The sequence below is a fragment of the Zosterops lateralis genome, assembly GCF_965231275.1.
Source record: "Zosterops lateralis genome assembly, chromosome: 3".
Taxonomy (NCBI): Eukaryota; Metazoa; Chordata; class Aves; order Passeriformes; family Zosteropidae; genus Zosterops; species Zosterops lateralis.
The window spans coordinates 37,071,383-37,084,528 of NC_139764.1; the positions used below are offsets into that span (position 1 = coordinate 37,071,383).

Sequence of the window (13,146 nt, forward strand, 5' to 3'; positions counted from 1 at the left end):
ACAGGGACTGACTTCATCACAATTAAAAAGCTGCAAAGACTCATTGTCTGGTTCCACACTGTTTACACATGGGCTTGCAGCTAAGGGGAAAAAAGATAGATGTTGGAAGAAGAATATACAACTAGAAAAACTGTAAATAGATTTCTTGGCTCTAGATAAGGCCTTTACTGTAATACAACATAATAAAAATGTTAAGCTAGAATTGTTATTAGATTTCTGGATTTTTACATTAACTTCAATATTTATCAGTCATTATTAAAGAAACCTAAAAATCCCCTACCCCCCATAACAAAGCAATATAAAAACCCAGAAAAAAATTGTCAGAAAATCCTCATCAAACTTTACAATGACTTTTTGAATATATACAATTCACTTATGAGTACATTACAAAACTGAAAAAAAAAATATGACAAATCATCAATATTTCACAACTGCAAAATAGCATGATTAACAGGATGATCTATCAAAGAAGAAAATTTATATATAGCATATATAGGAACATTTATAAAAATATTTTGCATCACAAAAAATTAATTGACACTTGTATGGTTTCTCCTTTTATATTAACTTCAAACAAATTAATATTTAATTTACATAAAATTAATATTTAATTTACAATAAAAATAATCTGAGCAGTAGATATGAAGCTTACAGGTATCCACATACATAGTAGAAATAAACAACTAAGGTATCAAAAATTGAAACACTTGTTACTTGGTATTTTTGGTGTTTAGGGTAGAATCAGTGCCCAGGAAATAGCAAAAAATCTTTATGCAGAAGAAAAATTATGGCAGTCAAAACCACATTAGTGAAATCAGTGCCTACTTAAAACACAGTTGAATTACAAAGTAATCCAGTGTCACATCTAGATCCATCTCCTTTTAATTCTGTATGAGGCACTTCAGCATTGTGCGGGCACAGTTGAAATGATTTTAGAATTCTCTCAGTAGTGTGAACTTAGTTATAAAATGTTGCTCCAGCCTATCTGAAAAGTTGGGTAAGACAACTTTGTCTTCACTGAGCTCCACTCTCTAGTGCCATCCAGCTGAAGTGCTGGCACTTGAGATAGGTTAAAAAAAAAGAACTTTAACACATGTAAGTTGATCTGCAGGCAGACACAGGGGTGACAAATCATAGTTTTGAGTCCTTGGCTGAACACAGCCCCAGTGGAGTCAGTATAAAGTAATAATACTTGATATTGGTGGGGAGGGAAGGGGGAACTACCTTCAATTAATGATTTAAAACATTTGAAAAATAAAGTTTGCCATCAATTATTCCAGTGAATTTTGATCTTCCATGAAGTTTTAGCATTCTAGAAATTTTGGAGGAGGAACAGTAAGGCCACCTTGAGATGCTGCACAAAGAACTACCCCATTTCAACTGCTTTCAACTCAATTCAAATTTTTGTTTTATGCCCCCCATTTATTTATTTTTCTCTATATCACCAAAGATTGTACAGATCTCTAGCATTCTTTCCACAACAGTTTACTTTTCAGGAAGGAAAGTAATCTACCTTCCCATTTCTCATATAGAGGCTGTTACTTATCTTTTACTTATTTATCTCTTAGTAGCTCTTCCAACTCTATCATTTTGGAATATGAGGAACATCACACATTACACATGAATTATGTGATGGACCAGTGAACAGGAAGATGATGTCTATGAATTTGCTCAAGTCCTCCTAAATACCTTTTAAAATGTAATTTACTTTGCTGATGGTTACTAAGCACCAGGGCAGCATTTTGGGGGAGTTATCTATCAGAGCTCCTAGATCTCGTTTCTACATATAACATCTATCTCAAAATCCATCTCATATATATAAGATCTGGAGGGTTTTTTTCCCAGTGCACATCAATTAATAGTGACATACATTAAATTTCATCTAAATGTGCCTCCTAAGGTCCACAGAGAGGCTTCTAGTGGGTTCTAGGTTCTCCCATACTGAACTCAACTGTTTGTTTCCAAGGATGAATGAGCTATATATCTACCTCTCCAAGTCTAATGCCACCATCTAAGGGACCTGCACATTTTCTGCTTCTGTTATAGTTTTAATGGATTCAGCAACAGTTTTTTCTGCTGTTTGCAGATAGGAAACGTCAGAGTTTTTGCCTGCCTAATTGCATTTTTATATTTCGGGTGCTGGAATTATGGTGGGTTTTTTTTTGCTTGCTAGTAGTTTATTTATCACTGCTAAAGACCAGATCTTCATTAGTGAAATTATAAACCAGGTCCACCTTATGCCCTCCTTCTCTTGGATGTTTTTTGATCAACTTTTCCATAACACAACCTGATAGCATCCAGAATTTACTCCTGGGATCATGATTTGACATAATACTTACATAATTTACATTAAAGAAATTTAAATATCCCATGATGACAGTTTTTCCTACACTTTCAAGCTTTTGCTTCTCCCCAGAATGTTAGGATTGCTAACATTATCTGCTCACACAATTGTTAAAGGGAGTCATAATTTTTTTTCTTTTAAGGCCTGGAATTTTAATCCATAAGGATAATATGTAACTCACTGACTTGTTAAAGACAACCAAGACTAACAAGATTGATATTTGATTAACATCTATCCCTCTTCCTTCATACTCCTCATATTTATTAATGCACATTTATTAAAATATTAAATATTTATTTTTACAAATTAGAGGAATTCAATAGTATATATATATATATTATTTTTTTCCCCTTTGGATAATCTTGACATGATTTCCATTTGGGAAGAGGGTACTGAAAAAAAAAAAACCAAGGATGAGAAATAAGAAGCAAGTGTGCTTTATAAAACTTGGGATTGAAGAAGGGATGGGGATAGGAGAGAACAGTCATTTGAATAAAAATAAAAACCAGAAACATTTACTCAAACCCCAAGAAAAGCCTTTTTTATATTTTCTTTTTTAACTGGTACTGTTTATATACATAGGACAATGATTTTTCCTGTTTCTTCATCCTTGTGTGATTAATAGGAAACTCTTGAGGTTAATGATGCTACACCAGCATATACACAAAAAATAGTCACACCAAGATACACACCAAGATAATTTTAAAGAGTGTGTAGAAGCAGTTCCACAGGTATGTTATCAGCTCTGGTATTAATTATCTTGATTTTATAAGAAGAAAATATTTCAAACTAAACTTCTTAGAGGAATTAATACTTTACTTGGTGAAAATCTCCCAAGTGTTCCCTTAGTTTGCAGGTCTGGGTATATAATCACAAAAAGGTAAAAAAGGCATAATAATTATCTAGCTAGAAAAAAACCCCAAAACAGGATAATTTATAACGTTGAGGTTCTAGAAAAAAGCATTTTTGAAAGAACCCAAAAAGAGATGAATTGATGCAATGTTGACTACCATTAGAATTTAACTATAGCACTATATCAGGTCCAAATATGCTTACGACGAGAATATATTTTATTTATTAGCGGTAACAATAATAGGAATTTTGCAGTCACCTTTAAGTTCTTATTTCTAAGTGAAAACTAACATGCTGTATGCCTTGATATGAACTTACAGTGCTCTCCCTCTCTGCAATCAGAGAGGAGACATTTCCTCATGACATTTCTCAAGCACACGAGTACTTTGCACACAAAGCAGCTCACTATTTGAAATAAAAAAGTCATCTTCCACTAAAGGCATGTTAGAACATACACAGAGGGAACTAGGAGCAGGGTCCCACATTATCAGAAACTATCAGCCATTCACACACACTGTAGGTAACAATTTCCTATTTTTTCCTTCATAAAACCCCCCGCATCATTCATCACTTCTTCGCTTTAAGTCTTATGATGGGAATAAAACACGTAACAAAGTCAGATGCATTTAACTCTTTTGGTAATATTAACTAGACCCAGCTTTAAGTTAACAGTGGTTTCTTTTTTTTCTGTTCTAGCAAAAGTTAGATCAAGTTCTCAAGGCACAAGAAGGCATTGATCCAGCAGGAATTATAGACTGGCAGAATATAATAGGTTTCAGCCTGTTTGGCATTGATGAGTGGAGAGAAAAAAAAGTAATAAAACAATAAACCCCAATCAACCAGAGAGGCCCTATTCCACACCTCATTTTCCAAATTAGTAAGAGGAAAAGTCTCCTTTTCCACATCTGTTCTTGGCATTCTTCACGGCCATATTTTATTAATAATGCCAACCTAACACACTTTCAAAAGATTTAGTGTGCTTGAAAATTTTAGTTTTTCACCTTCAAAACAAAAATAGAAGAAAAGACATTTGTCCTTGAAAAACACTGTGCATTCAAAATGTTAATGTTTCTGTAGCAGCAGTACAACTAAATGTCATTGCTATAATTGAGTCAAAACACAATTAGGAATTCTGGCAAGATAAACACTTTGAAATGTGATTTTTGTATCATTCTTCCTTGAGTCTAAGAAAAGCCTGTCAACCTGCAGGCCAGCCAATCACTTGTGGTGTTATAACACTGCAGGCTCAAGTGTTTGTAATTATTAGTTTGCATTAATCAGGAACATACTGTGAGAGGAACAAAGCCTTCTGATTGCGAGATTAAAGCAACTGCCCCTCTTGTACCCAGCCAAATGGCTCACAGAGAAAGCTGTGCATTAAAATAAACACATCAGAGAAGCCTTTTCCGGTGTATAAATGGGAAAATTACAGAATAAAGAAAGAAACAGAAAGAACACCATTGAACAGGAAAAAGTCATATCAAATGTACTTGAGTATTTCCCAAATAACTAGGTATGGAAATTTATGTGCTTTCAGCATATGGCAGTTGTTCCTTCCTTTTTTGAGAGGGAAGACAGGAAAAAAAAAGTTGGCAAATGGTATACTAAGCTTGAAGTGAAACTCTTATGCAGCATATGATAAACATGAGCTGTTTTTTCAATATATGAGGGAAGTACTGGAAGTCTATGTACATTCCACTAGTATATTGTACTGATGCCCAGTACATAGGGCAGTACAGTACACTCTACTCTCATCATCTTTTTATCCTGTAGCCAAGGTCCCATTTTGTATCGTAGAACCAAAACTAAATTTTCATCAAAAATGTCTTAAATATATATCTATATATATATATCTATATATATATATATATATATCTCCATCCCCAAACCAGAAATATCATCTAGAAATCTTAGATGAGAAATCATTCAAAACAGGGTTACTGACAGAACTGTTGACCTGTGAAGTCAGGGAAAGGTCAGAAGAAGAGGTCAGCAGCAGAGGTCAGCAATAGAAACAAGTGATTCATCAAAGACTCTGAATCACTTAAAAGCCTGGAAACTATCCATTTGTTCAATGCTTTGTATTTTCCCCACTTTATATTCTCCTTCAGTGAACAATATGCAGCAGAGTATCATTAAAACACATCTTTGTACCTGCTACTATCTACATTGGAGACATAAATCATTAAAATGTTGAGCAAATGACCCAACCAAGGAAAAACTATAAATGCAGAAGGATTTTTAAAGTTACATAACAAACAATTTCAGGTCTTGAGAGGATTTAAAAATCAGCATACGAGACACAGGAAAAGTGCTAAATCTGATGTAAATCATGCAAACATTCAGGCTTTTCTGCAGTTATGGCTACTGACTTGTCTGTGAGAGAGTATTTGAAGAGCTAAACATTGTATAGGGAACCCTCAGCATGATTTCAGCATCTTGAGACAGTAAGACAGAAAAAAACCTCCCAAAATACAAGGCTTATTAATAAAAAAAATTATTTCCTTTTAGCCACTCTAGCAGCCATATCCACACCAAGCTACCACAATTCACTGCTCCTAATGCCAGGGCAGGTGGACAACTCTGCCTCTCGGACACTGTAGGAACCAAGATGTATCCTAACGGTAAGCAAGCATCTCTCCTATGAGAAAAGACTGAAATAATTAGGTTTTTTCAGCCTGAAGAAGTGAAGACTTATGGGGTATCTAAATATAGCCTTTCACCACCTTAAGGGAACTTACAGGAAAGATGGATGGGGATTTTTATAAGAGTATGTAATGACAGGACAAGGGGGAATGGCTTCAAGCTAAAAGAGATTTTGAGCCAACATGAGGAAAGAATTCCTTACAAGGAGGGGGGTGAGACACTGAAACAGGTTGCCCAAAGAAGTTGTGGATGGCCCATCCATGGAAATGTTCAAGGCCAGGTTGGAAGGGGCACTGAGCCAACCTGGTTTAGTGCAAGGTGTCCTAGCACATGGCAGAGGAGCAAATGATCTTAAAGGTCTCTTCTAAGGCAACTTATTCTATGATATCTACTAAATGCTTAAATATTGTACAGATACTATTTCTTTCCTAAGTAAAACTATGAACCACAGCATCCAATCTAGCACAAAATGATTTCTCCAAATTCCCAAAGCCCAGCCTAACAGCATCCCTCACAAGAGAGAGAAGATGTAAATAGTTTATAAAAGAGATTACTATTGAATTAGCCAGGAAGCTCTTTCTAGCCTTTTACAAATATTCTACCTAAAACACTTGAAAAATTATTATGGTAGATAATCTCTTGAAGGGAAAATCTGTCAGATTGGCAGCTTTTAGGACCAAAATCATCTGCTTAACCTCAAAGCCTAACACAAAGGCAGAAGTAATTAAAGTTTACCTACAACTTGTGCAGATCTACAAACACTATTTCCAGCAGGGAGAGATTAATTTTTGCTCCAAAGCTATGTACTTTTTTTTCATGTATTTCTGACAAAACTGATACAAACTGACCAGCACATGGGGACACATTATTGCAGGTAAAGCTAAGCAATTTACTGTGTCTTGGGGTTGGTTTCAAAGAGGTTTGTGATATGGAACTGGGAGAACTAGATTTAACTGCTCAGTCTAAACAGCATATTAAAGAATCCATCAGAAGGAATGTTTTGCTTATTATTGACTTTGGTTATTAGATCGAATCAATAAAGCACATGGATAGGTTTATTTATATCAGAAACAGTACTAAAGAAAAGTCAATCACATGCTTTAAGTCTTTGTGGGGATTGAACCTACTGGTTTGATTTATAGTAGGATCTTAAAGATGAAATTTTCCTTTAAGAGTGACCAACTTAATTATTAAACTGACAGTTCTATGTCAATAGATATAACTCTTCTGAAATTAAGTAGCAGACAATTAGCTGAACTGCTCCCAGACATGTAATTATGAACACTTCCTGCATGATAGTTATTTCAAATGAAACATGAGAGGATCACTTCTGTAACTGAAAATATAGGGAAGTATAGTAAAAAGAATAATGTTTTTTCATTGATCATTGCTTTTTCTTTCTTAACACAGATTTCTGTGTTAAGAAAAAAGGAAGAAAAAACATTAATGAGATGCTTTTAATAAGTTCTGGTCTTTATTTTCTTTTGTAATGTTCATAGTACAAGGATTTACAAGAGTCATCCTACTGGATCTAGACTAAATAATGAAGGCTCATAAAAGCCACCCAAGATAAAGGTCTGCAGAGTCATCTCTTCATTGATAATATTTTATATCATGCATTTTGTTGCCAGCACAAACATTTTTTAATATGAAGAAAAGAAAATTATTCAAAGTGTACTTTTAAACATTTATTTTCATTGGTCCTTCCCAGCAAAAAGGGGCAAAAAGAGAATAAAGATAATTCAAGTACAACAGTAGCTGAAAAATTGAACCAATTGCAGCTGCTCTAAACTTGAGTCTTACATGAGTGATATAGAAACGTAAGAACAAGTGGATGTAAAGCCTTCCAAACCAAACAACCAAACTTCATTCCAATCATCTGTCAGACTAATGATTTCTAATCTATAAATGCTCTCTATATAGATGGCATGAAATACTTTTTCAAGGCTGAAGGAAGAAAAGAGAACTTGGAGAAAATACCTGTAATTCTCTAAACATGCCAGGTACTTCCTGCATCTATTGAAATTATAACATTAAAAAAGCAACTAAAATCTACAGTTACAAGTGTTAACACCAGCAGACCTCATGGGGTTGAGCGTAACCAGGAACAGACTAAAGACCTCTGGCTTCAGTTTCAGCTCTGGTGACTTTTCAGAGCTTCTTCTTCCACAGAGGAATGGGCAGACAACAGGGAGCTAACAGAGAGGAGAAATCAAAACTTCTAAGACCCGTCCTTGCTCTCTCTCCAGCTGGGATGTTCTCATAGTTATTTGAGCCACGACTGCCAACGTACAAAAGAAAATAGTATGTTTTGAAGACTTTTGGCTGGGACCAGAAAGGGAAAAGGATGTTTTGTTTCTCTACCTTAAACAGGATCAGGCAGCAAACCCTCATGTATTTCAGCTCTCCAGAAATCAGTGGTAGCCTTAACATTCAGCAAACATATTTTAAATTCAGTATGAAACCATGCTGCTGATTCTGGAACTCATAATGAACCAGGATTTCATCAAACTTTCTATTTCTTAAGGCAAATCTCTCAGAACAGAGCAGGTAAGAAATGTTTTCTGTGTGAAGCACAGAAAGTTAAGCAACTCCATGCATTTTAGGCAGAGAAGATTATGCCAGTTCTGCAATTTGGATACATTACAAGCTACATCTGTATGAGAAATTTACAGACTAAATGAAGTAGTACACAAAAATAAAAAAATCTAAGCTAAGTCAAGGTCTGCAGTTAACATATTGCCAATAATGCCAACTAGACACCTTGCAATTCAAACTAATATGAGTTGAAGTCAAACAAAGGCAATAAACCAATGATGTAAAGTAAAAAATCCAAGCCTCATGAATATTACACAATAATAATTTAATCCAGATGCAATAATTGCATGTCAGATCATTAATTTTCTTTATTATTTTTTTTTTTTACTTGGATGTAAAAGCTAAAAATCTCTTGGCAGAGAGACAAAGCCAAAGTGTTTCCATTGTAGGCATAGAGAAGCCCTCAGCCCATGGATTCACTTCTGTAAGGCACCAATAGACACGTCCAGAGACAATTGTCCCTTGAACTGCCCAGGCTACCACCCAGAACAGGTACTGCCCTTAGCTACATGTTCCTGCATTCCCTTTCCCTCTCTGAGCTGTCATCTGCTGCTTCCTTATTTCTGCTCTTTATACTTTGTCCAAAGGGTCTCTCTCCCATTCCTTTGCCAAGACACACACCCATCCCAAAGATACTACATACATCTTAAAAAAATCCCCAACTAACCAACCACAAAACCAAAAAAAGCCCAAAATGCTGAACAAACAAAAAGCCCCCCACTCCAGAATCCATTCCACATTTTTACTAGGAATAAATTTCTCAATTAATCACTTAAGCTAAAGGGCCACTAGCAAGAGACTCGCTTCATAAGGTGTTCAAACAATTTTTTCACTTGCTGTGGTTATATAAAACTGTAAAATCAAGATTACACACTACAGTATCTGAGGAAAATAGATTGCTATATCATCCATTTTTGATTTTACACATAATCAGAAACCCTGAAAGACAAACCCATATCCATTTCTGCAAGAATATTTCAATGTTCCAAAAGGAAAGGTTATAGGATACCAAAGACACTTTTTTTTTCCCTAAAAAGGAACACTAAACAAAAATATTGTCTTTGATTTTTTTTACTGAATTCTACAATTACTATAAACTTCACATATGCACCAACGTATTTACAAACAAAAATACATTTATTTTAGCTATTAAGAAATACAGACAACCAACCCTGTATGAAGGGCATTGTTCAGATCCATTTGAGATCCATTTCAGATTATGTTGCATGCATGGTGTTTTTAAAGTTTTTTTTTTTTTTTTTTTTTTTTTTTTTTTTTTTTTTTTTTTTTGTTTGTTTGTTTGTTTGTTTGTTTGTTTTGTTTTGTTTTGTTTTGTTTTTTTTCCTAAAAGATGATCCTGCTACCACACATAAAAGAAAAGATGATTCTTTAATAATTTTGCATGAGAACATAGTGTTAAAGAACACTACAGACCCTACTAGAAAGCCTGTCCTAAAACCACTCTAAAAATCAGCTCAGTATTTTTTTTTCCATTTCATCTCTCTCTGTGCATGAATTTTGAATTATTTTGAATTATTCCTGACTTATTTTCTACACTTTGGTACAACCAGAAAATACTTTAAGCCCATCTTTATGGTTTTCACAAAAATCACTGAAAAGGTGAACGAACTTAGGCTAAAGGGATATTTGAAATTAACTTTCCCATTTTCTAACAGAAGCTCTTGAGGCCCCTGCATAACAGTAAAGGGTATCCCAACACCTGAATTTTGTAAGAGTTTCACCTAATTTGTGCATACAAGGTGGTCTCTGTGGATGTCTTGACAGATAAACCTTTGAAGGATAATAAGCTGGAGAACTGCCTCAGTTCTTTATACCTGCTCTGAATCGTTTATATAGTTCTACAAACTGATTTTCTTAAATAAGAGGAATTTGGGGCATAAGCATTGACTTTCCCTGTGCTTCAGTGTTCTGAAGGGACACCCTCAAGGTTTAAAGGGCAACACAGCAGGACATCACTGGGGTAACTCCACCCCACGTCCACCCTGTTCCAGGCTCATCTGTGTTTTTCTAGGTTTAGCTTTTGATTTCCTTCCACACAACAGAGTCAGATACACTCTGCTATGAAATGATTAATCCTCGAGACACAGATGGTTCATCCAAAGCCACTTCAAAAGCATCAGAAAGTATAGAAATAAGTTACTTTAAAAAGTGACTGCTACCAGGATATTTTGAAATATCTGGACAGATCAACTAGAAGCTACATAAGACATCATTTAATTTCACAGTGAATTCAGATTTCCACTGAATTCTGAACAGCCTGAGTAGAAGATTTTAGTTTTGTAGATAAGATGTTTGTATTTTATTTACAAAGGTTAGAACTTGCATTCAAATTACTGAATCCATTTCAGGCAAAGGCCACCTGTAAAACCAAGTATACTAATTATTTCAGAAAAGAGTAGGCCCTCAGACCTAAAATGAGGGTACTTTTACACTGGCATTACAGCCATTTCAAATTTATTTGCATTTCCAGAGACTTTAATACATTTGATTATGAAGACAGGGTTCCCTTTTATTGGAATCTCATTCAGTATCTCTTGTCACATGGAAAGAAAACAGACACATTATTTAAATGTTTGGCATTTTATAATAACATTTTAACTATCACTGTGATGTTTTCCTTGCTTATGGCTCTGTGTAAGCCGTGACAACAAATAAAATTGATTAACTGGAATTAATATTATGATTAATTCACAGTTCACTGCCTATAGCAGTGGCCTAATCAGTACTTTTTATTTATTTGTCATCATCAGGCTTAGCTATAACAAATTCATTTATGATAATGAAGAGGATCTAGAATCAGCACTTTAATCAGAACATATACGTGGAGTACAATATATATCCAAGTAGATATATATATACACAATATATATCCAGGTAAACTAAGTAGAACTTCCCCAAATATCTCAAACACAAACACTAACTGTTCTTTATAGAACAACTGTTCTTTATAGCTCAGTTCTGCTGTTCCAAGTCTCACACATTTCTCTAAGACCCAGTCCCTAATGAGGCATAAACTGTTCATCTTTATTTCAAGTTTTGGTCTGGTCTGAACAGACACTACAACTCCAGAGCAACTAATAGCCCAGAATTGCAACTCTGTAAACAAGAGAATTATAATTTAAGGCAGTGCCTTCTCTTCACAAAGATAAATCATATGTAAACCCCTCACCTTATACAGTGCAGTCTGTACACAAGAAATCTTAGTGGATTATCTCCTTGTTGCAAAAATTGATACGAGATACTAGAGACTGAACATATCTGATGAAATACAAAAGGGTCAAATACATTGAATCTGTTTCAGATAAGAGGGAAATAAAGTAATTCATCATCTTCATACAACTTTTTTACTTTCATCCCTCAACTTATGAGTTCTTTTACTTGTCTACACCTGGAATTTTAGAAAAAGCTACCAAAAGGATGCCACACAAAGTTGGAGTCTTTTGGGCAGGAGGGGGAATAGGGCAAGAAACAAATTGTAAAAGGATCTAACGTCTCTTTTCATAGCTTCAATGACGAGGAATGACAGTAAGAGTCAAAAATGAGGAAAATAGTACATAATAAATAAAATACTCTAACAGACATGAGTAAGAGTGCTATTTTACACATCAGTGATATGCTACCCTCCTTTAATTCATGCCAATGTTCTTCCATCAATTCCATTTGAACAATTTCCATATTACCAAGAGATCACAAGTTTTCCCCTCTTATAAAATTCCTCAAATTTTCCACAGTGATGAACAAAAAGTGTTCTGAAATTACTGTGCATTTAGACAATATATTTAGATCTGAAATACAAAAAAAGTCCAAACAAATCCAAAACAATTCACACCTTAAAATTTTAAGCAAAATAAAGAACACACACTCATGCTCTCCAGTTCCTTAAGCTCATTCCTCCTAAATTCTTTCAAGCTCTCTTAGGCAGAAAAATACTCTTGAAAATAAACTTTATTTCCTAGAGCATGGGTTTTCCCACCACATGGACTATAGATGGACATTTATGAATGATAACTATTCACAAGCATTTAATTACACTGTGCAAATATCCACGCACTGCACTGGACAAATTCCCATCAGGTATAACTCCTTTGAGATAAAGTGTCGCAAAAGCAAAGAAGAAAATCCTTTTACAAACAGGAAAGAGAAGACTGCAATTTTGTAGTAATCAAATAATTGTATTGGAGAAAGTGTTTGTAGTCCAATATCTAACAGGAATAATTGAGGTTTGAAAAAGATATTTCTGTTTAGACTTTTACTTGGCTACTGAGTGGCTGTAGGACTGAGACTTTCTTGGCCCACCATTTCCTATATCCATAATACACTTTAATAATTTTCTTCATATTGCCTTGGAGCTACTGAGAAATCTTCATTTTAAATTTAACATAACTTATAATTTAGCATTAAACAAAAAAAAAAATTAAAAATAAGAGCACTGATTTAGAAATAAAAGTTATTACAGCAATGAAACTTTAAAGTAGTCCTACTGGCTCTTGTTATAAAATGATATCTTCCAAGGAAATTGGAAGAAGGATTTGTTCTCTACTCAGATCTTAAAAGAAATTCCTTAATCAGTATTCTCTGGTACTTTAATTTTTAATTTTATTTCTCTTCAGCAGACTTAGAGATTGTATTTCCTATTAAACTGGGGGAAACTGCTTCCTTTTAAGCTCAGAAAAACAAACTTGTCT

At 34.5% G+C, this 13,146-nt stretch overlaps 1 protein-coding gene across 3 annotated transcripts in view; it reads right to left on the reverse strand.

Annotated features, from left to right (window-relative positions):
• PRKN (parkin RBR E3 ubiquitin protein ligase) overlaps positions 1 to 13,146 on the reverse strand; it is a gene marked incomplete at its 5' end in the record, with an annotated part of 673,262 nt that overhangs the window by 371,753 nt on the left and 288,363 nt on the right. The window lies entirely within an intron of this gene.